The 24,252-nt window shown below is 39.8% G+C and overlaps 1 pseudogene; it reads left to right on the top strand.

The window, feature by feature from the left end:
- Positions 1 to 4,370: 4,370 nt before the first annotated feature.
- Positions 4,371 to 4,620, top strand: LOC136306406 (cytochrome b-c1 complex subunit 9 pseudogene; annotated as a pseudogene).
- Positions 4,621 to 24,252: the final 19,632 nt, after the last annotated feature.

Raw genomic sequence — 24,252 nt, 5'->3', positions numbered from 1 at the left:
AAACAGAGAATCAATAAAGATATAGTGGCCTTAAACGAAATACTAGAACACCTGGATATGATAGACATCTACAGGACACTTCATCCCAAAGCGACAGAGTATACATTTTTCTCTAGTGTACATGGAACATTCTCAAGAATTGACCATATGTTGGGCCACAAAGACAATATCAGCAAATTTAGAAAAATTGAAATTGTACCAAGCATATTTTCTGATCATAAAGCCTTGAAACTAGAATTCAACTGCAAAAAAGAGGGGGAAAAACCCACAAAAATGTGGAAACTAAACAACATACTTCTAAAAAATGAATGGGTTAAAGAAGAAATAAGCGCAGAGATCAAAAGATATATACAGACAAATGAAAATGAAAATACGACATATCAGAATCTCTGGGATGCAGCAAAAGCAGTAATAAGAGGAAAGTTCATATCACTTCAGGCCTATATGAACAAACAAGAGAGAGCCCAAGTAAACCACTTAACTTCACACCTTAAGGAATTAGAAAAAGAAGAACAAAGACAACCCAAAACCAGCCGAAGAAAGGAGATAATAAAAATCAGAGCAGAAATAAATGAAATAGAGAACAGAAAAACTATAGAAAAAATCAATAAAACAAGGAGCTGGTTCTTTGAAAAGATCAACAAAATTGACAAACCCTTGGCAAGACTCACCAAGGAAAAAAGGTACAGGACTCAAATAAATAAAATCCAAAATGAAAGAGGAGAGATCACCACAGACATCATAGATATACAAAGAATTATTGTAGAATACTATGAAAAATTATATGCCACCAAATACAACAATCTAGAAGAAATGGACAATACAACCTTCCTAGACTGAGTCATGAAGAAGCAGAAAGCCTAAACAAACCAATCCGAAGAGAGGAAATAGAAAAAACTATTAAAAATCTCCCCAAAAATAAAAGTCCAGGCCCAGACGGTTATACTAGTGAATTCTATCAAACATTCAAAGAAGACTTGGTTCCTATTCTACTCAAAGTCTTCCAAAAAATTGAAGAAGAAGCAATACTTCCAAACACATTTTATGAGGCCAACATAACCCTCATACCAAAACCTGGCAAGGATGGCACAAAGAAAGAAAACTACAGACCAATATCTCTAATGAATACAGATGCTAAAATACTAAACAAAATACTGGCAAACCGAATACAACAACATATTAAAAAAATAATACATCATGATCAAGTGGGATTCATCCCAGAATCTCAAAGATGGTTCAACATACGCAAAACGGTTAACGTAATACACCATATCAACAAAACAAAGAATAAAAACCACATGATCTTATCAATAGATGCAGAAAAGGCTTTTGATAAAATACAACACAATTTTATGTTTAAGACTCTCAACAAAATGGGTATAGAAGGAAAATATCTCAACATGATAAAGGCCATATATGATAAACCATCAGCCAACATCATATTAAACGGCATAAAACTGAGGACTTTCTACCTTAAATCAGGAACAAGACAGGGTTGTCCACTCTCTCCACTCTTATTCAACGTGGTGCTAGAAGTTCTGGCCAGAGCAATCAGACAAGACAAAGAAATAAAAGGCATCCATATCGGAAAAGAAGAAGTAAAGGTATCACTTTTTGCTGATGATATGATCCTATACATCGAAAACCCAAAGGACTCCACAAAAAGATTATTAGAAACAATAAACCAATACAGTAAGGTCACAGGATACAAAATTAACATATAAAAGTCCATAGCCTTTCTATATGCCAACAATGAAATATTAGAAAATGAACTCAAAAAAATAATCCCCTTCACGATTGCAACAAAAAAAATAAAATACCTAGGAATAAACATAACAAAGAATGTAAAGGACCTATATAATGAAAATTACAAAGCATTGTTAAGGGAAATCGAAAAAGATACAATGAGATGGAAAAATATTCCTTGTTCTTGGATAGGAAGAATAACTATAATGAAAATGGCCATATTACCCAAAGCAATATACAAATTTAATGCAATTCCCATCAAAATCCCTATGAGATTTTTTAAAGAAATGGAACAAAAAATCATCAGATTTATATGGAACTATAAAAAACCCCGAATAGCCAAAACAATCCTAAGGAAAAAGAATGAAGCTGGGGGCATTACAATACCTGACTTTAAACTATATTATAGGGCCACAATAATCAAAACAGCATGGTATTGGCAGAAAAATAGACACTCAGACCAATGGAACAGAATAGAAAGCCCAGAAATAAAACCACATATATATGGTCAAATAATCTTTGATAAAGGGGCCAACAACACACAATGGAGAAAAGAAAGCCTCTTTAACAAATGGTGTTGGGAAAACTGGAAAGCCACATGCAAAAGAATGAAACTCAACTACAGCCTGTCCCCGTGTACTAAAATTAATTCAAAATGGATCAAAGACCTAAATATAAGACCTGAAACAATAAAGTACATAGAAGAAGACATAGGTACTAAAATCATGGACCTGGGTTTTAAAGAACATTTTATGAACTTGACTCCAATGGCAAGAGAAGTGAAGGCAAAGATAAATGAATGGGACTACATCAGAATAAAAAGTTTTTGCTCAGCAAGAGAAACTGATATCAAAATAAACAGACAGCCAACTAAATGGGAAATGATATTTTCAAACAACAGCTCAGATAAGGGCCTAATATCCAAAATTTACAAAGAACTCATAAAACTCAACAACAAACAAACAAACAATCCCATAAAAAAATGGGAAGAGGACATGAACAGACACTTCTCCCAGGAAGAGATACAAATGGCCAACAGATATATGAAAAGATGCTCAGCTTCATTAGTTATTAGAGAAATGCAAATCAAAACTACAATGAGATACCACCTCACCCCTGTTAGATTAGCTATTATCAACAAGACGGGTAATAGCAAATGTTGGAGAGGCTGTGGAGAAAAAGGAACCCTCATTCACTGTTGGTGGGACTGTAAAGTAGTACAACCATTATGGAGGAAAGTATGGTGGTTCTTCAAAAAACTGCAAATAGAACTACCTTATGACCCAGCAATCCCTCTACTGGGTATATACCCCAAAACCTCAGAAACATTGATACGTGAAGACACATGTAGCCCCATGTTCATTGCAGCACTGTTCACAGTGGCCAAGACATGGAAACAACCAAAAAGCCCTTCAATAGAAGACTGGATAAAGAAGATGTGGCACATATACACTATGGAATACTATTCAGCCATAAGAAATGATGACATCAGATCATTTACAGCAAAATGGTGGGATCTTGATAACATTATAAGGAGTGAAATAAGTAAATCAGAAAAAAACAAGGACTACATGATTCCATACATTGGTGGAACATAAAAATGAGACTAAGAGACATGGACAAGAGTGTGGTGGTTACCAGGGGTGGGGGGAGGGAGGACATGGGAGGGAGGGAGGGAGAGAGTTAGGGGGAGGGGGATGGGCACAGAGAACTAGATAGAGGGTGGCGGAGGACAATCTGACTTTGGGCGAGGGGTACGCAACATAATTTAATGACAAAATAACCTAGACATGTTTTCTTTGAATATATGTACCCTGATTTATTAATGTCATCCCATTACCATTAATAAAAATTTATTTAAAAAAAATAAATAAATAAAAAATAAAAACCATGTAATATTGAAGAAAAAATATAAAAATAAAACAAAATAAATGGATGGATAGATAAATAAGTAAAGAGTTTTGCTGCAGCATTAAATGGCAGAATTCATAAACCATATGAAGTTCAACAATAGGAGATTGTTTTAACATACTATGGTTAATATAAATATAGATAGCTTTCAGTATGTTCTAAAAGACTATTTACTGGCCTAGACAATTTCCTTTATGTTGGTGGGAGACAGCACACAGTACATACAGGAGGGGATAATTTAATGTTCACATGGATACACAAGAGGAAAAGAGGAAATACAGTGGTACCTTGAGATACGAACATAGCAACATACAAATTTTTTTTAAGATACAAGCTACAACTCAGTCTGTATTTTTGTTTGAGATCCAAGCAAAATTCTGAGATACGAGTCGTGATTCGGGAAGCTGCTGCTAGTTAGCGCGTTGGCGCATGGGTCCAGTATCAGCAGTTTGATATACGAGTTGACTGACTTACGAGCTCGGTTACAGAACGAATTAAATTTGTATCTCAAGATACCACTGTATACAAAAGGCAATAATAGTTCTCTTTGGGTGATAGAATAATAGATTATTTTTATTTTCCTCTTTACACATTCCTGGATTTTCTATTCCTTGCAGTGAACCTGTGCAAAACACCAATTCTAATATTTTTTTAAAGATCCATCCCATCATTAAAAACTTGGACATTAAAAAACGTTATCAGGTTGGAGAAATATGGCTGCTCCAATATTAGCTGGGAGGTTATACTCCCTGCTGTTTGTTCCTCGTACCACCACCTTCTCCCTTACCACCGCAGAGGTGCCCTATTCTTCAAATGTGCCTTCAATCAAGACTAGGTCTCGATCTATGAACACATCAACCAGGGGAAGCTGTGAAAACACATCAAACACAAGTATGAGACCTAGTTCCTCAGAGGCTCTCATCACGGCCAGATGGACCAGGTTCCACCAGCTGTTTGCCCAGAGCCCGGGCCTCAGCTTGCAATGATGCTCCCCTCACTCTCCATGGACCACTTTTAGCTGTTGTTAGGAAATGGCTTCACCTGACAGACTCTTTAACTTCTGCTATGAAGTATGTTTAGTCTGAGTCATCAGCAAATAAACGTAAATTGTCCTTGAAAAAAAAAAGTCATCAAAGTTAATCGTACCTGATTTAAGATCTTATCCCTTTAACAAAACATTTAGAGTGGACCAATTAACACAACTAAATCTACTGTACTGTCTTCTCCTTTAAAAAAAAATCTCTGGTGGCGCAGTGGATAAAGCGTTGACATGGAAAACTGAGGTCACCGGTTCAAAACCCTGGGCTTGCCTGGTAAAGGCATATATGGGAGTTGATGCTTCTTGCTCCTCCCCCCCTTCCTCTCTCTCTCTCTCTCTCTCTCTCTCTCTCTCATTCTAACTCTCTCTCTTCTCTAAAATGAATAAATAAATAAAAATTTAAAAAAAAATCTCTGTTTGTGAAGAGGCTTTACTAAATATCATCCAAAATTTGAATTTAAAGACACTCACCTTTGCTGTAAGAGCTGACTGTCTAGTTGTTAACATTAGCTATGACCTTGGAAATGGCAAAGTCATAAAAAGCAAAGATAGTCTATTTTTAAAACTTACCTATTCTCTCTTTTCATTTAATTTAGAAACTAATGTAGAAGTTGAAGAATAAAGCTCTGGAAATGATCATTTGCCCGGAATGAGTGGTATTTGTTCTATGCCGACCCACAAAGAACACTGCCTTCATTTACCCCGCTGCCTCTGTGGCTCTCAGACAGAGCTGGTGTTGTAGTTACTGTAACTATTGTATTTCAGTATGGTCAGAAAGGAGGACAGTCTGGTTAATCAACTATTTCAACTAATTATAGTCTCCACCACACGTGAATTACTTCTCAAAAAAAAAAATCAGGCTATCATAAATTGCAATTAACACTGAAGGTAGCATAATTCTTTGATGATTCAGAAAGCACTTCCATGTCTCTCAAGTTGGAAGAGTCACCAGCATAAAAAATTACTTATCCCGACAGGATGGAGGAGGGGAGATGCTGGTTAACAGGGATTTTCAGTTGGAAGAAGTATAAGCAAGCCGGGTTTTACTATGTTTACAGGGATGACTGTCTGTTGAGCTCTTTAAGCACCTCCTGAGAAAGATGCTCTATTTGTCTTGAGGTGTTATAATTATTATTCCACAGGAATACAATGGTAACATTCTATTTCACAACAAAGAAAATGAGATTACAAGTTATCCGACAACCTCCGCCTCCCAGCTAAGATCACACACCATACAGAGTTACAATGGTGCCAATTACAATATCTTTTCATGCACCGTGTGTTCCTTTGGCTTTTGATGATCTGAATGGATTTCATACCAAATAGCAGCTACTGGCGGCAATCAAAACAATTTGAGGGAAATAGTTCCATCTTCTGGGTTCAACTAGAGCTATTGATTAAAATTTAATATTTGCCTCGCTTCTTTCTTGGTACAATAAACAAGCATGTGGCTTCAGTCTGGTCCGGGCCCCCATTCTGCTTCATAAAGAAGGTGAGCAGGAAAACCTAACATATACCAGGCCATTTCCATCACTATTTGTTAGAAGCCGAATTCCATCCCCAAAAAAAGCGTTTTTAAGAATTCAGTCCAGGCTACCTCCCCCACCCCCATACCCTACTTACAGAATCAGAAGAAGCACAGAAAAGTTAAGGTTTTTGCCCAAGTTTACACAGCATATTGGCAGAGTAAGGCCAGATTCTAAGTCTCTAAGAGCCCACCCTCTTTCCATTGAGTCATGTCCAGTGTGCGAAACTCCACATCTTCTCAAAATCACACCGGGGATGAGATTTCCCCTGAAAATAGTACTTTTCTTTGAGCTAGGTGCAAAATAAAAGAAGAATGGAAGGAGGGAGAAAAGAAGAGAAAGAGAGATGGAGGGAGAATCTAGCATCATGTCCTTGATGTACCACTCTGACATCACCACCCAGCTTACTCCCCTCGTGCAGGAACTTGGGGTTTCAGTCTTGGCATAACAAGCTACCAAGGTTTACTTATTTGAAAAGCTATCATGAGGCTCCCTGGAAGATCTTTTAGAATGTTTGAAGCTGATAGCCAGAGGCTCCTTAGCAAATAAACAGATACACCTGACCCTTTCAGCCCTGCCCTGACAGTCAAGGTTGAGAGGGAGCCATATTCTAATGTGGAAAGATTCAAGGATTGGGCCAGTACAACTGACTGATGGTCAACAAAATGAAGTTAAGCTGTTGAAGGGGTAAGTCATTCAGTGTACTATCAATATTTCACCCCAACCCTGGAGGGAACCTGTGTTATAACTCATAAGAGAGGTGCAGCCTGGATAAATTGAATCAATAAATGGAAAAGTTGCAATATTATAAGTGTGATCAGAAACTAAGAGAATAAGCTACACCTCCTCCCAGTTTGGGGCTTTAATGTAAGAGTCACTATGCTTGTGGGAAAAGACCTGATTCAGCACGGTAATGGTAGGAGAGCCTAAGTCAATGCTGATGACAACTGATACTACATGACAACAACACAGCCCATGGTGGCATCAAGGCTATGCCATACCCCTAGGTATGATGACTCAAGAGTAGAGAGCCAAAGTCACCTTGGAAAGAAGTAGGGCATAAGTATGGAGCCCTAGGAGCCAAGGGCAATGATGGGCAGCAGCAAGTAGGACTATAGCTAACACCATGCAGAGGAACATTGGGGCCGAGACCATGGTACCACCCAGTGAGCGAGGGTGGCCCCGGAGACCACAAACGATGGACTAGAGAGAGGGAGGCAGCACGGAAAAGCAGAGCTGCTGCAGGGAGAGAGTTGAGCACATGACAGCCTGGATCCTTCATGGAAAACAGGGCACGAGGAAGCTGAAGACCCGAGAGATCCTCCGGAAGGCACTTGAGGCAAATACCATTTCTGTTTGTTTTTCATTGCTCCACACCCCTCCGCTAATCAGTCCAACATCCTCATTGGTGTGTCTGAGAAAGCTCACATGAAAGACAGCTGGGACAAGCAAATGGACAGGCTCAAGTCTCTGGGCAGAAGCTCGTCATTCCCTAAACTAGCTTGGTTCTATCCACAGAGGCCCAGATCTGCTCTACATCCGTAGTCACTGAGATTAAGGAGTTCCATCCAAGGGTTCCGTCAGTCTCACCGCCTGCCCTATACATTTCAGAGATGACTGAAAGTCAGGCCAGATCTAAACACCGGGGGTTGGAGGGAGGAAAGGGCCAGGCTGACTGGAAGGGACAGTTCCCATTCAGCCGCACAGAGCCATGAGTTCTAGAGCAGCCACATATTTAAACAAACGCTTTTTAAAAAAATAGTATTTCTATTTTCTTTTTTTCTTCCCCTATCAGTCTGGACCTCATCATTCTTCATGGGCAGGGAGGTGTGTTTCGGAAACATCTTCTACAGCCAAAGAGCACAACTCATGGTGTGGAACCCACACTTCCACTTTTCCCCGTCCGCGGTGTCTGTGGTAACGACAGCAACAACAGCCAACATGGCAGCACGTGGGAGGCACTGTGCTAAGCGCTTTGTATATATTATTATGCATTCTTGTACACGCTCATTTCATCAACTCTTTCGGGTAACACTGTCAAATCCGTACTTCACAATCGAAGGAAATAAAGCGCGGAAGTGCCTATTACCCTCCCAAGGTCATGTAGCTAAAGAGAGATGGAGCCTGGCCAAGCCGCCAGGCCGTCCTCCAGAGCCCGCATCCTTCCCCCACCTCCCACCATTGTTAGACTAGAAGAGCAAGCAAGGGACTGGGTTCCTTTGGCTACCCCACCCCCTCCCTCGTAAAGTAAAGAGTACTGAATGCAAAATGAGTTTAAAGAGGAAGCCATTTTTAAACACACACCGTCCAATGCAAAACAATGCAAAGTGTGCTGGCTAAATAAAAATGAGCAGAATGGAAGAATTTTGACCCTCAAGCCCTCCAGCCTGCACAAAGGACCGTTCCAAGCTTACCTTCCATTAGTCACCTCCTGCCCAGTGCTGGATTGCTGAGTAATGCTAGGGGAGTTGCAATAGCACTCACACCAATTTTCTTGTAAATTAAAGAGCTTTCCAAGTCTCCTGCCAAATTTCTCTAGCTTAAAGTGAGATTTTTAAGTGAAGAACTATATTTGATTGGCTTAACTTATTTTCATCTCTTTCAGAGTTTAAGATCCCCCATATTTCAATTACCTTAATCAACACAGGGTTCCAGGTCAAAGACGCCCATCACCCAAATAACTTCAGTCCTACAATGAGCTATAGCTACTAGGATAGGCCCATCAATAGTCTAAAGATTTCCCCTGAAGGGAGAAAAAAGTTGAAATTGTATCAATCAGAGCAACAGCATTCAGATTTAGCCTGGGAAGAACTGTCAGATGTCCAGGGTCTAAATTGGCACCTAGTGGGAATGCCCGCAGTTTAATCCCAACCACCTCATGGATGCATCACAAGATTTCATAGATAGCTATTAATTTCAAGTACATAGTTTTGTTGGTGTATACATGGGGATCAGAAAAGAGAAATCCATTTATCTAAATATGCCAGAAGCATCAGAAAACAAAATGAAAGCAAATATAATTGTAAAAAGGATAACTCTAGTAACCTACCCTGAAAGACAAGGAAAACACAAATGATCCAAACTAAAAGGCTATGTGGGAAAAAAAAAAAAAGGAAAAAGAAAGAAGAATAAGAAATAAAAGCAGGCTCTTTGTGTTTGATTCTGCAAACATAGATTACACTCACACTGAGAGCTGACGGGCAGATGGTTGAAGCTCATACAAGGAATATTAAATCTATTTGGAACCCTCTTGCCCTCCTGATACAACACTGCTCATGCCTAGAAGGCAAGACAATCAGCACAGAAATGCCTACAAATCACTCAGATTCTGTCACTAACTGGAAAATGCTCACCGCCTCCCTGAGCACAGGGAGCAGGAATAGTTTGCCCCCATCCCTCACGATAGGTCAGAGAGAGGATCAGAAGAGAAGGCTGAGTATCCTGAGTCTCTCTCTCTCTGTCTCTCTCTGTCTCTCTCTCTCTCTCTCTCTCTCTCTCTCACACACACACACACACACACACACACACACACACACACACAGCATAGCACATCTCTTTGTATTCAGACTGGTGTCTGCCGTTAGGGCCAGGTCTGAAATAAAATGGCACATGAAAAGCACCCCACATAGAGCCTTTTCATGGGACTTGATGTGTTTTTGCCATCTTTTCAGAGGAGTTAAGAACAGATGATTAGATTTTAAAGGCCAGGAGAAATGAAGAATCAACAAACTCTTACCTTGCCCAGTGGTCCTTCACTTTATATTTTCCAATGGGCAATCATTCCCAGTGTAGGGATGGTCACACACAATCCACTGATAGCACTGGAAATAACAAACCCTGAGACAGCAATAATTATCCCAAAACATGGAAATGCTGCATCACTCTATTTAACCTGAGCATCTAAATCTCTGTGGCTTATGAATATTTGGGCAGCAAGATGTCTGACAGCCTGGCTAGCAAAGTATGGTTCACAAACCAATTCCATCGATGCCCCTTGGGAGCTAGTTAGAAACGCGGACCCCCAGGCCCCACATAGACCTGCTCAGTCAGCATCTTCCTGTTGACCAGCTCCCCAAGGGATTCCTTTGCTCAGACATCGCTGCTCTAGAGAACACTAAACTTCACAGAGATCCTGAAATATCAATGACATGTTGTTTCCAGAAAGATAGAATCAGTGACACACCTAAGCAATGTCCAAGAAGATTATGAAACTGGACATTAAAAAAATTCTAGAATGGGCCCTGGCCGGGTGGCTCAGAGGTAGAGCGTCGGCCTGGCGTGTGGGGGACCCGGGTTCGATTCCCGGCCAGGGCACATAGGAGAAGCGCCCATTTGCTTCTCCACACACACCCCCCCTCCTTCCTCTCTGTCTCTCTCTTCCCCTCCCGCAGCCAAGGCTCCATTGGAGCAAAAATGGCCCCGGGCGCTGGGGATGGCTCCTTGGCCTCTGCCCCAGGCGCTAGAGTGGCTGTGGTCTCAGCAGAGTGACGCCCCGGAGGGGCAGAGCATCGTCCCCTGGTGGGCAGAGCATTGCCCCCTGGTGGGCAGAGCGTAGCCCCTGGTGGGCGTGCCAGGTGGATCCCGGTCTGGCGCATGCGGGAGTCTGACTGTCTCTCCCCGTTTCCAGCTTCAGAAAAAAATAATACAAAAAAAAAAAAAATTCTAGAATGTAATACATGTTATATGACCTCTAATAAAATGCCTATATTCGTCTCCAATGGCTGCTATAACAAATCAACACAAATTCCGTGATTTAAAACAATGCATATTTATTATCTTATAGTTCTGGAGGCAGAAGTCTAAAATGGTTGGCAGAGCTGTGTCCCCTCTGGGAGCTCTAGAGGACAATCCATTCCCTTGCCTTTTTCAGCTTCTAGAGGCCCACATGCCTTGGTTTGTGGTGCTGCCTCACTCCATCCTCTGCTTCTACTATCAAATCTTCCTCTCTAACTCTATCCTTCCTAGACCCTGTGATGACCTGGGCCAACCTGAATAATCCAAGACAATCTCTCCATCTTAAAATTCTTATCTGAGTCACATCTGCAAACTTCTTTCTTCCATATAAAGTAACATATACTGCTCACAAAAATTAGGGGATATTTCAAAAGGAATATGAAGCTATAAAATATTCCCTAATTTTTGTGAGCAGTATATATTCATAGGTTTGAGGATTAAGACATGGACATCTTTGGGGGTCCATTCTGTCTACCACATTGTCCTTGATTCTAAGGCACATTTAACTGTAAGATGCACATTAAATATAGTAGCAACTTTGATGGGTAGCAACCACTACCTAACTAAATGTATATTTTTAATGTATATCCTGATTTCAGAAAAGTGAAAATGTAAAGAAAAATTGCACATCTTGGAGTAGAGCATCTATGACAATGCAGCAAGCAGAGCAGAGCTCTGTCTTTATAGAGGCTCACGTTCTACATGCAGAGCCTAAGGTGAGAAATGAAGACATTACTTAATAAATACTTTTTAAATCTCTGCCCCATACTAGACCCTGAGGGTATAGCAGGAGGAGGCACGATCCCTGCCCTCACGGGGCTTACTTTCTGATGAGACAGGCAGGCAGGAGACAGTGACCCAGGGATGATGAGTGCCACAGGGAGGAGAGAGCAGAGCGAGGAGACAGACTGAGGATGACACGGGGCAGGGAGGGACAACCCAGGCCAGCTGCGCAGGTCAGGGAAAGTGTGAAGAGGGTCGTGTTTATACAGAGATTTCCATTAAGCATAGGGAATAGGATTCTAGTCAAAGGGCAGCCCAACCGTAAGGACTGTGAGGCAGAAAGAAGTTTGATGCTGGAACATCCATTAGTTTCCCAGGAAAGACATTCCCCACTCTAAAACATAATATTGCTCAGGTCACATTCACTATAAAACTTTACAGAAAATTCCTTTTTTTTTTTTCTCTTGAGTGTGTGGTGTGGTGGGATAAGGAGGAGAACAGAATTAGAGATAAGAAAATTCTTTGCTATAAAACTATTTTGTTCCTAATTTAAACTTGTATTGTCTAGCTGCAATTAGGCCCAAAGGAAATATAATGCTCTCATCTTCCTACTTTCTGTTTCCTTAACAACCAGTTTACTTACTTTGAAAAATTCAAATGGGCATTTCTTTCTTCTTTTCTTTTCTTTTTGAATGCACACTTGCAACATCTTCATCCTAATATACCTTACTCTTACCCTCCTTGAGCCTTGTCCCTTTGTCAGAAAGCCAAAGTTCCAATAAGTGACCCTGTCCTGGGGAAAACAAGACACAGGCCTGTCCCCAGGCCAGAGATGAGCCAACAAAGTCCTGTCCTTACTGTGGGTCAAGGGGCATGGCCAATGCCTGCATGATGAAAACCCCATCAAAGGGAGTAAGAATAAGCTTTAGCCCTTCTCAAGAGAAAAGGAAAAGCCATCTGGAAAGTCCCCAGCATCATTATGACAGCTACAAATTGCCAATTATTAATGGCTCTCAATCCAGCAACCAGACTGCAATGGGGATTCAATTTTTTAGGAACATACTGGCAAGGGACCAGTTCCCCAAACAAAAGGGCCGACACACAGGCACAAAGAAAATCTCTCTCTCTCTCTCTCTCTCTCTCTCTCTCATACACACACACACACACACACAGCAGTTCAGAGGTTCAGAATCTTAGAGCTTTAGAGGAAAATCTGGAGGAGACTCATTAGTGGTGGAAGGAGAGGCCTCAAGCTGAGGCTCATGACTAAATCATAGAACAGAACACCTTCATATTAACCTTGAATTATACATCTCAGCAATGTTTCCTGACATTGAATTTACAATCAAAGTAGACACAATTAATATAAACAACTATTCAGAGTTATGTAGGAAATAGAAATATGATTTTTTTCCGGTCCCTTGGGTTTTTCACGACAGTAATTTAAAATTGTTCACCCACATGCCTAGGAATCTGAGGGTTATGTTACAAATCATTACAACGACAAAAATATACATTCTGACAACTCAACTGTCATAGATGTTTAACTTAAACCTCTAGTTTTCAGAAGTAAATTTACATGATTCCATTATTATAAGAACAGTCGTTTTGAAGGCATATTATTCCACATATAAAATATCCTGACCTAAGTCCTACAGGAAACAATGAAGGCCTGGAAATTTATAATTGTATTTGACCTGAATACAATACTGTAGCCAAGAAACCAGGAAATTTTCAATAACAGCCTGGCCTAAGCTGAATACCTTCCAATCCATAAATCACAGGTTTGTTGGACACCTTTACAGGTTAAATGATGCAAGCAATTTTAGTGCAGGCTGGTGTGATGCCCTCAGAAATGAAATGTGAACCGTATCTACAGGGAGATGTTCAGCCTGAAACATGAAGATTTAACCATAAGTCACTTATTAGTGCTAATGGAGCATGGCTCTCAAATTCCAGATAACACCTTGGGATTTTACTGCTTGTAGACAAGGTAGATCAAGGCAGCAGCCCAGCTGTGACCTCGGAAAATTAAAGGTAAATAAAGTGTTTTCACCTATTAGGGTTGGAAGGAACTAAAGGCTCAATTTCTACTTTTACTAAACTATCAGCACAGAATATTTTATATAGACATTCACCTGGCATTCATCATCAAAAACTACCTTCTCTGCTGGCCGTTCTGTCCCCGCTCTATGTAGCTAACCTGCCCTCACAGCTGTAGGGGGCAGCCATTCTACCCTGCACTGTGGCTCTCTCAAAATTTAGCTTATGGGGGGAGGGAGGACGCAGGAGGGAAGGAGGGAGAGAGTTAGGGGGAGGGGGAGGGGCACAGAGAAAACTAGATAGAGGGTGACGAAGGACAATCTGACTCTGGGCGAGGGGTATGCAACATAATTTAATGACAAGATAACCTAGACATGTTTTCTTTGAATATATGTACCCTGATTTATTAATGTCATCCCATTAACATTAATAAAAATTTATTTAAAAAAAAATTTAGCTTAGTTTTTAGCCTTAACAGATCCCTAGTAAATAATTTTTAAAGCAATCTCTGTTTGTTTGTGTGTTTTGTTTGTTTGTTTGTTTGTTTTATTGATTTAAGAAAGAGACAGGAAGGGAGAGAAAGCATCAATTTGTTGTTCCACTCATTTATGTATTCATTGGTGATTCTGGTATGTGCCCCGACTGGAGTTTGAACCCACAACCCACTGAGCTACCTAACAAGGGTCTTAGTAAATAATTATTGATGCGAATGAAAAAGGAAAAGGAGGAAGAAAAGGATATAAACTACCCTCGAGTGCAGTCTCAAATAAGGAGAATAATTATAGGTGATAAACAGGAGCCACATGAAGGGACAGCTTTCGGTAGTGTCCTCTTCTGACTTCAGGTAGGAATGCCCAACATTCCTAATTAAACCCAGGTTTCAGGTTAGAAGTTTCCATTTTGTCATTCAAAATTGGCTGTTCCCTGGCTTTGATAGTTTCTTGTCCTTCTTGTTGCTCATTCAACTGTCGTTAGTTTAGTGTAATACATTTAACCTTAATGGTGTTTACCCTACACTTGCTCAGCTAACTGCAAGACATGACACTGGATCTTTATTTAAGTGTTCTCTTAGATGGCATTGTAGGGAGCTAGGATAAAGCAAAGGAATAATGTCTGCAGGCATGCAATACTAATGAGGGGTGAAGTTAATTGGTGAGTGGGCAACAGTCTTCATTCCTTGCTTCCTGAACCACTCAGTGTCATTAACAGGATTCTCAATCCCATAGTGCTTTGTAATACATTCTGTATTACAAAAGTTCATAACTTCCAGTCACAGTTGACAGTTATTTTTGAGAAAGGTTGATATTCTTAAAGTATTTATAGTTAGTCAAGGATAATAATAACTTACATGAGTATTCTCCATGCTTAGGCAGCCTTCTCCAGTTCCATCAGTAGTTCCATACATGTGCCAAGAATGATGGTAAACATTTATGCATATTATGTGCTCAAAGCAACTTTGAAAGGTGGAAATTATATTCCACATTGTACAATAAGAAGGGAGGGTGGGGAATGGAGTGAAGAGGGACAAATATAAGGTGACAGAAAATGATTTGACTTTGGGTGATGGGTATATAACATACTCAACAGTTCAAATGGTATAGAAATGTTTACTTGAAACCTCTAGTCTCTTATTGATCAATGTCACCCCATTAAATTTAACTTTCTAAATAAAATATTTAAAAAAAATAAGTAAACTCAAAGAAGTTAAATATATAACTTTTCAAAGGTCACACAGCTATCCAGTGGCTAAGTTAGGAACTGAAACCAGCTCTAACATTCTAAACTAAGAATCTTACTGGGTGATCTTACTGGGTACAAAACTCAGGGCCTAAAACTTCATTCCACACTCATGGAGCCAGGCCTCAACTCTGTCTCTCATCTCATTCAGAACCACTAACCACGTCTCTCCTATTCTTGGAGTGAGAACTGAGGTTGGAAATTATATTGACAGGTAGAAATCTGATCTTCCTCAACACCCTCTTTCTCTCTCTCTCTCTCTCTTTCTTTCACACACACACACACACACACACACACACACACAAAACACACTTTGTAAAGGCTTCACTTTTTTTATTATTATTATTTTATCAATATTATAGTAAATCACAGGACAGCACTATATTTTCAAAATTGGACTAAATTAAAAAGGTGAAGCTAAGCTCCCCATTCGATCAAATGAACTCAGAAAAGACCTGATGAGTTAGCGCTCTGAAATAAATGAAACACCAGTTTATAAAACAAAGCAAATCAAAGGATGCCTCTATCTTAAAAGTCAACAGATTGTTTGAAAGGAAGCTGAGACCTGCCTCTGAAAGAAAAGTCCTGTCCGGGGTGAAGAGCACAACCCGGAGAGCATTTAGCCCTTGTTATTACTGAAGTTTTCAAAATACCTTATATGCTCATTTGAAATTTAGAAAAAAATGAAAACCTCTTGATCTCAGCACCAAGAAGCAGCCCTATTAGCTTCTTGTATACTGTCCTTCTTCCTATTTTCTAGCAGTTTTTATTTAGCTGATTTCATAACACACATGTAGCTTTTAATTCCTCAGAATATTTTCAGAAGCATATAGGGACTCAGTTTTAACCTTCTCATATTAAAACAATAAACATTGGTCAGAATTTCTCATAAAAGGTTGACTTTCAAAATATATATTGGTTTAAATTCATTGATTTAAATGAGTTGACCCGAAAGAAGCTAAATTTATTTTAATATTACTGTTATAGAACTCCTTCAGATTTTCTAAATGGCATAACTTCATAAATTTCTCTAATGACAGAAAAACCCCAGTGAGGATTACAGAATTCTGCAAAGTCAGGAGTAAGCAGAAAGGAAATTAAAAATTGTGAGGGAAAGAACATTAAACAGACTTTGTTCACTTGTTTTAATTAGTATAGCTGAATTTTAATTATCACAATTCTTCACCAGACACTAGTAAATGTGCTAAAACCATCCTATAAAATTAACAAAGCTTTAACACTACGAGGCTTTAATTTTGTTATAGTCTGCATTTGCAAAATAAAGAGTGATTTAAGCAAGAAAGTAGAGCATTTGGAACAGTCAAAAAGAATAGACGAGGCCCTGGCCGGTTGGCTCAGCGGTAGAGTGTCAGCCTGGCGTGCGGGGGACTCGGGTTCGATTCCCGGCCAGGGCACATAGGAGAAGCGCCCATTTGCTTCTCCACCCCCCCCCTCCTTCCTCTCTGTCTCTCTCTTCCCCTCCCGCAGCAAAGGCTCCATTGGAGCAAAGATGGCCCAGGCGCTGGGGATGGCTCCTTGGCCTCTGCCCCAGGCGCTAGAGTGGCTCTGGTCGCGGCAGAGCAACACCCCGGAGAGGCAGAGCATCGCCCCCTGGTGGGCAGAGCGTCGCCCCTGGTGGGCGTGCCGGGTGGATCCCGGTTGGGCGCATGCAGGAGTCTGTCTGACTATCTCTCCCCGTTTCCAGCTTCAGAAAAATACAAAAAAAAAAAAAAAAAAAAAGAATAGAAGATTTGCATCATTGAAGTTATTTACTGGACTGGATTCTCCATGAAGGCAACAGTGTTTCTACTTCACTGACTGTTAGAGCCGTGGCATCTAGCACAGTTAATGAGTGAAGGAATGTAAAAGTGAATTAATGATTGTATCTCTTGTCTCTTCAAAATGGCTATAAAATTCACAAAAATCCTAACTTTTATTTCCTCTTCATACACAGACCATCAGTAGAAGGTTGAGTAATTAGGAATCAGTCAATAATACGTACTCCTGAGCAAACACATTTTGGGGGGAGGAACGACTTTCACCAGCCCCCAATACAAAAGACAGAACAGCTCAGACTCTATCTAAACACAGTACACAACAGCTAAATTACTGTGACCCCAGGAGGCACAGAACTCTGCTGCTTTTCCCCTCCTATAGGAAAAAGAAAAAAGAAAAGGAGGAAGTGGCCACTGATGGTCACAGGAATGTCGTGTCATTCTCCATGTTAATGTATTCATAACACCTGGGAACATAAATCAACTGGGGTCAAGGCCTGTTCTCCCTAATCCGCCAGGTATTTCATTTGCCTCTTCTTATGTACATTTTAGTAGGTTTCTCTCAGTCATGGGGATTATTTTATCTAAAGGCATGAAAGTTTGAGAGGATAAGGTAAAAAGCTGCCTTCCCTAAGAGGGTCTCCTGACTCCCTCTGGCTCCTGATTCATTTCAATTCAGCTCTCATTGACCATCATCAGACTAGATTCTGGATTATGTTACTGGCCTGACACCTTGATTTTATCATCACTTGATTCTCTCTCTTTTTTTATTCTTTTTCTTTCTTTTTTTTTTTTATTTACTAAGAGGCGGGGAGGTGGGGAGACAGAGAGACAGATTTCCACATCAGCCCCAACAGATAACCTATTCCACCTGGCAAGCCCCCTACAGGGCAATGACCTGTCTATCTGGGGCCACTGCTTCATTGCTTGGCAACCAAGCTATTTTAGCACCAGAAGTGAGGTTATGGAGTCATCCTCAGTGCCCACCAGGGCCAACTTGCTTAAACCATTAGAGCAATGGCTGCAGGAGAGGAAGATAAGGAAAGGAGAGAAGGAGGGGTGGAGAAGCAGATGTTCCTTTTCCTGTGAGCCCTGACTGGGAATCGAACCTGGAACTTCCACACACCAGGCTGTCTCTCTACCACTGAGCCCATCACTTGATTCTTAATACATTCACTTAATTCAACCCATTACTTGTCTGAATTTACTGCTAGGTTTGCTCAGACAGGCACGTTAATTTCAGAGCTGGTCTTCACTCTGATCTCAAACATCTCCCTACAGCTGCAGTTTTACCTACAACCGTCTGCCTCCCACACCACCTGGCATTCAGAGCCACAGCCACAATCATTAGATTCTGCACAGAAGCAAATTTACATCCCTGAAAATAAATGGCTTTCAATTATTATAAAAGCTACACACACACACACACACACACATTAACAAAATTTATACATTACAGAAAACCACAAATGGGATGTAAAGCTTCCTTATAATCAGGTACCCATGACACAGTCACTAGCATCATCTCATCACGCAGTCCTGTGAGTTCCTTCATTATTCTACATCTTACCGTTGGCAGAAGAATGTTTTTTCATCTGTGTTATCCATCAATTTGGATTGAGAGTCACGAGAAGAAGAGACCATAGTGTTAGCAGCACATAATGTAGTAAATAATAGCTTTTGGCACTAATTATAGAGTAAATCAATTGCAGAGAACAAAATATCAGGGAAGTGTTACAATTCCACACCTCTTTGTTTCCTGGGTTGAATGCTGACTTCAATAACATTTTCAATTAGGATGTTTATAGATGACACATGGTGAATGTGAAGGAAGACATAAGAACAGTTTGGTGTAACGGTTCAAATCAAGTTTTGCTTTGTCCCTATCAATTTTTCCAACTTGAATTATCGGCTTTGGTTTTTGTAAGTCAAGTACTATATAGATTTTTACACCTTACATAACTATGGCCTTGTCTGAAGTCGATTAGTTTGTAAGTACAAGAAACAATATTTTTTAATTACCTTATCTTTTTTAAAGATTTTATTTATTTTTAGAGAGAAGAGAGAGACAGATGGAGGTTGGGGGGAGGAGTGAGAAGCATCAACTCATTGTTGCTTCTTGTATGTGCCTTGACCAAGCAAGCCCAGGGCTTTGAACCAGCGACCTCAGCATTCCAGGTTGACACTTTATCCACTGTGCCACCACAGGTCAGACAAGAAACAAATTTAAGAGAATTTCTTCTATCCAAGTGCTTGCATTTCACAAGCAAGGCTGAATTTTACATTTATATCTAAATAGCCATAAATCTTACAGAAGTCAGATATAACCAATAGTTTTATTTCACCTCTGTATACGTACTTCTAATCAGACATAAAACGTTGTTAGATTAATAATTAACTCTAAAAACATAAGGGGAGACAGAAACATTATTAATAGATATAGGTGTTAGTCTTTCTTGCTGGAAACCAAAGAACAGCAATCAGTCTTTTGTGCATGTATCTAGATGCCTAGCAATATGTGTGAGAATGTGTTATATGTGTTTATATGTGCTACATGTAACATTCGAGGAAAATAAATACCATCCTCCATTTAAAATCAATGTATATTAGAAGGTTTGGAGTGTAATCAACTCACCACCTCCTTCAGGAAATCACTGAAGGATATAAAATAAAAGCACAAAGCTGTACCATTTTGTTTTTTTCTTTCAGGAGCAAAATTTGCATTATCCTTCTGCCATATGTTCAGGTAGCTCTCAATGATACCTCATGCAGCTGTGTCATTGAATTCCCCAACCTTAATGAATAAACTAATTACAGTCTGAAATGAACTCTTGCAGACTAACTATCTCCTGCCATAGATTAAGAAGAGAACTTTATTCCCACAACTATCTGCTAATTTGCATTAACCATAAAAAGTGCACCAGAGCATCCTTTCCTACTCCAGCTGGGCAACCAGAGCCACTGGAATTAATTCTTCATAGTTCAAGTTTGCAGCAGTACATTTGCCACAATGATTCTCAAGTACAAATGCAACTAGGAAGCTATTGATTCACTTGGGTTAGATGGTAGTGTTGATATAATTGTTAGTTTCACTGCATTAGATTTTACAACTGAGCACTATTATTCATTTGGGTGTTGGAGTTCTGTTTGTTTACCAAAAATTTCCAAAGAGAGAACAAAATAAAGGTTTGACCATTTGAAGGATTTTAAAGTAGTAACAGTCAATTTATCAGATACAAATATAGCTGAATTGATGGCAAAGGTTATCAAGAAAACAAGCTAGGGAGAGAGAGAGACAGTAGATATAAATCAGCCTTTATTCCCTCAAATCAACATCTACCCTCCTCCGCCCTGAGGTCCAGATAGGGAGTCTGTTGGATCTGTTCGTTACAACACTGGGTTGGATTCCAACTACATGGTTCTCAGATAATATAACCTAATGGTGGTTTTGTTGTCAAATTACCGTAACTCTTTCTCACCAACAGCAAGTCACACAATTTTGAGAGACTAACTGCTGAGTGCCCCAGGCTCTTGGCTTCATTCTCAACATGTGACAAATTTCCCCTTAGAGTTGTAGAATTCCAGAGTGTGTGCTGGGACAGCCTGGCATAAAAGTGAAGGTTAGGAGAGCTGGATTATTGTACCAGTTTTCTGAATAATGACTCAGAGGCCCAGAGCTTGTATTTTTCCCACCAAGTGGTGTGGAATGGAGCTCCACTGAGAACACATAGGCATGGACGCCATATGCCTCTGAGGCCGACATGCATGTAAGATCCCGGGGGGGGGGGTATTTTTACTTGACTTTCTCTGCCTAAATCAGACCTTCTCTTGCTTATTCTATTCACAGTGCTTTCAGATCCTCTTATTCAGAACACTAAAAAATTATCATTATCATCATCAAACTGTGACATTTACAACATATTTTGAATTTCCTTTCAAGAGCTAAAGCATCATATGTCCTAATGTCATAGAAGACTGAGGGTGTGAGGCAACTCAGAAGATCATAAAGTCCTTGCAGTAAATAAGATTAAATTTCAGCCATTTTGATAAAAAAATCGACCTCATATTTTTCCTTAAAAGAATTAAAGTTGGGCCCTGGCCGGTTGGCTCAGTGGTAGAGCGTCGGCCTGGCGTGCAGAAGTCCCGGGTTCGATTCCCGGCCAGGGCACACAGGTGAAGTGCCCATCTGCTTCTCCACACCCCCCCCTCCTTCCTCTCTCTCTCTTCCCCTCCCGCAGCCGAGGCTCCATTGGAGCAAAGATGGCTGGGCGCTGGGGATGGCTCCTTGGCCTCTGCCCCAGGCTCTAGAGTGGCTCTGGTCGCGACAGAGCGACGCCCCAGAGGGGCAGAGCATCTCCTCTGGTGGGCAGAGCATCGCCCCCTGGTGGGCGTGCTGGGTGGATCCCGGTCAGGCGCATGCGGGAGTCTGTCTGACTGTCTCTCCCTGTTTACAGCTTCAGAAAAAATACAAAAAAAAAAAAAAAAGAAAAGAAAAAAGAATTAAAGTTGGTGCACCTAAAACCCGCATAATTTTGTTAACCAATGCTACCAAAAATAATTCAATAAAAAGGAAAAATAATAAAGTTGGAAAGCAGGACTAGATGGAAAATCCTAATAATGGTATTATATTGAAAAATAGGATTACTATTACAACTTCCATTTACACAGGATGACATAATTTGCAAAATATTTCACATCTATTTGTTTCCTTGTCAATGCCTATGTTATATAACTATCTGCATATCATGTGATGACATAAATGGGTGTTTAGTTTTCATACCATTCGTTTATTTTATTGATAAGTCCAGATCTTTCCTTTTATACTTAGCCTTATGCAACCTGTTTTTTCCCCCAGATTTATAATACCCTAAATATAATGTATACCTTAAGGTGGTATGCCCAAGACTCAGCTGGCACTGGATAAAGCATTTGGTTAATTTTCCCAGTACCTTGCTAGGCTAAATTCTCTTGCAGATCCTAGGAACCCCCAAGGACCTCTGACCATGTCACTTCTCTGTTTAAAAACCTTCAATGGCTCTCGATTGTCTAGAATAAGGTTTCTGAGTATAACATTGAATTCCATGAGGTCATATCCATATCCCACTCTCTAATTCTCATCATCCACTATTAAGCAGAGTACATGTATCTTAACATTTAAAAAATGACTCCACCACGCACTTTCACAAATCTTTGTCTTTTTTTTCTTACCCATAGTTTCTTTCCTTATCGAACTCTTATTCATCCTTCAGAGACCAATTCAACTGTTCCTTAATTTGTTATTTTCTTTTTTCAATTTTTAAAAATGTTTTATTTCATTGATTTTTTTAGAGAGAGAAAAAGAGAAAGAGAAGGAGAGAGAGACAGGAACATCTATCTGTTCCTGTATGTGACCTGACCAGGGATCGAACCAGCAACCTGCGCTTTGGGTAGATGCTCTAACCAAGCTATCCGGCCAGGGCAATTTTGTTATTCTTTCCCCACACTTCTTGGAAGAGTTACAGCTCATAGTTTACCAAGGCTATTTTTCTACTGTAATGGCATTAGCCTTTCACATATCCATCTCATCTACTAGGTTGTATGCTCTTTTAGGAGCAAAATACTTTCTAAGTAATCTTCAATACAATGCTGCACATGCTGTAAATTAAAAGTACATATTTGCTAATTAACATATTCTCACTATCATAAATAGTCCTACCTCTAGAAAAAAAAGAGCCATCTTGAACAATAAACCTTGGGTACATATAGAAAAGAATGGACCTATGGCGTACAAAATCAGACCTGGGTTTTAGACAGAATTAGTATAAAGGTTAAGAGCATATACTCTGAAACTAGACAATTTAGGTTTAGGTTTTCCAGATAAACAAACAGGGCCTTTATTTAAATTTGAATTTCAGATAAATAGTGAATACTTTTTCAGTAAGTATGTCCAAAATATGGCAAAAAGAAGGCAAATATTGGATGGGTATAGTGTGTGTGTGTGTGTGTGTGTGTGTGTGTGTGTGTGTGTAAATTGCACCCTGAATCTGGCAATTCTACCAGGCTCAAATGTCTGTTCTGCAGCTTCCTGGTAACCACAGACAAGTTAATTAACCTCTCTGTCCTTTGGTTTCTCATTTTAAAAGTTGGGATAATAAAAATCTTCCTCATAGGATTGTTATGAAGATTAAATGAGTTCATGCACACATAAAGCACTTAGCAGTCTCACTTTCATATAAGTTCGCAATATTAACTACTGTTGCTATGTAACGACGATTATCATAATTAGAAGTTTTATCATCTTAATGCTCATTGTATTAATATAGGTTGTATGCCTATCTTAATACTCATCAGTGATATTGAATGTCATAAGCGTCTTTCTTCTTCATTATTAACAAAAAAGTTGCACCCACATGCAGAACCATACAGGTACATTTTCTAACTGCTAATTCATTTTAAACAAAGATATGTTAGCTAAGGACAATGACTACCAATAGCACAAGCCAAGCAGTTCTGCTTGGAATATTCTGACATGTTTATAGCACAATTTATTTTTTAAGGTCTCTAAAGTGAGACATAAGCGAACCAGTGAGAAATTCAACCTTATGCAACATAGTTAGAAATTTTAGTGATAGAAATAAAAGAGCAAATAATAGAAAGATTATGTTCTAACGTCAGGAACTGAGAATCTTGTTATCAATAATAAAAATTAATCATTTTCACCCATATGTAAATTTATCGGCTCCTTTACAGCAACACATTAGGGTGATTATGCTGGACTTCAAACCCATCCTGAGGGTGATTACTAAAAGTCATATCACAGGATCTGTAACCAAGTGTGATACGGTACTGATTGTTACAACATGTATATTTCTATACCATCCCTATTGTTTTGTCATTGCACATCAGTCAGAGTCTAAGTCCCCTGAACTAAAAGCACAGCCAACCAAAGAAAGAATATGTCAAGTAAGAAATAGCTTCACAGTCACTTCTCGGCCTTTTGGCTAAGATCAAGTATAGAAATAGCTTCACAAGCTCATAT

Source organism: Saccopteryx bilineata, chromosome 5, assembly GCF_036850765.1.
Source record: "Saccopteryx bilineata isolate mSacBil1 chromosome 5, mSacBil1_pri_phased_curated, whole genome shotgun sequence".
NCBI lineage: Eukaryota > Metazoa > Chordata > Mammalia > Chiroptera > Emballonuridae > Saccopteryx > Saccopteryx bilineata.
This window is presented reverse-complemented; position numbering and strand designations above follow the sequence as displayed.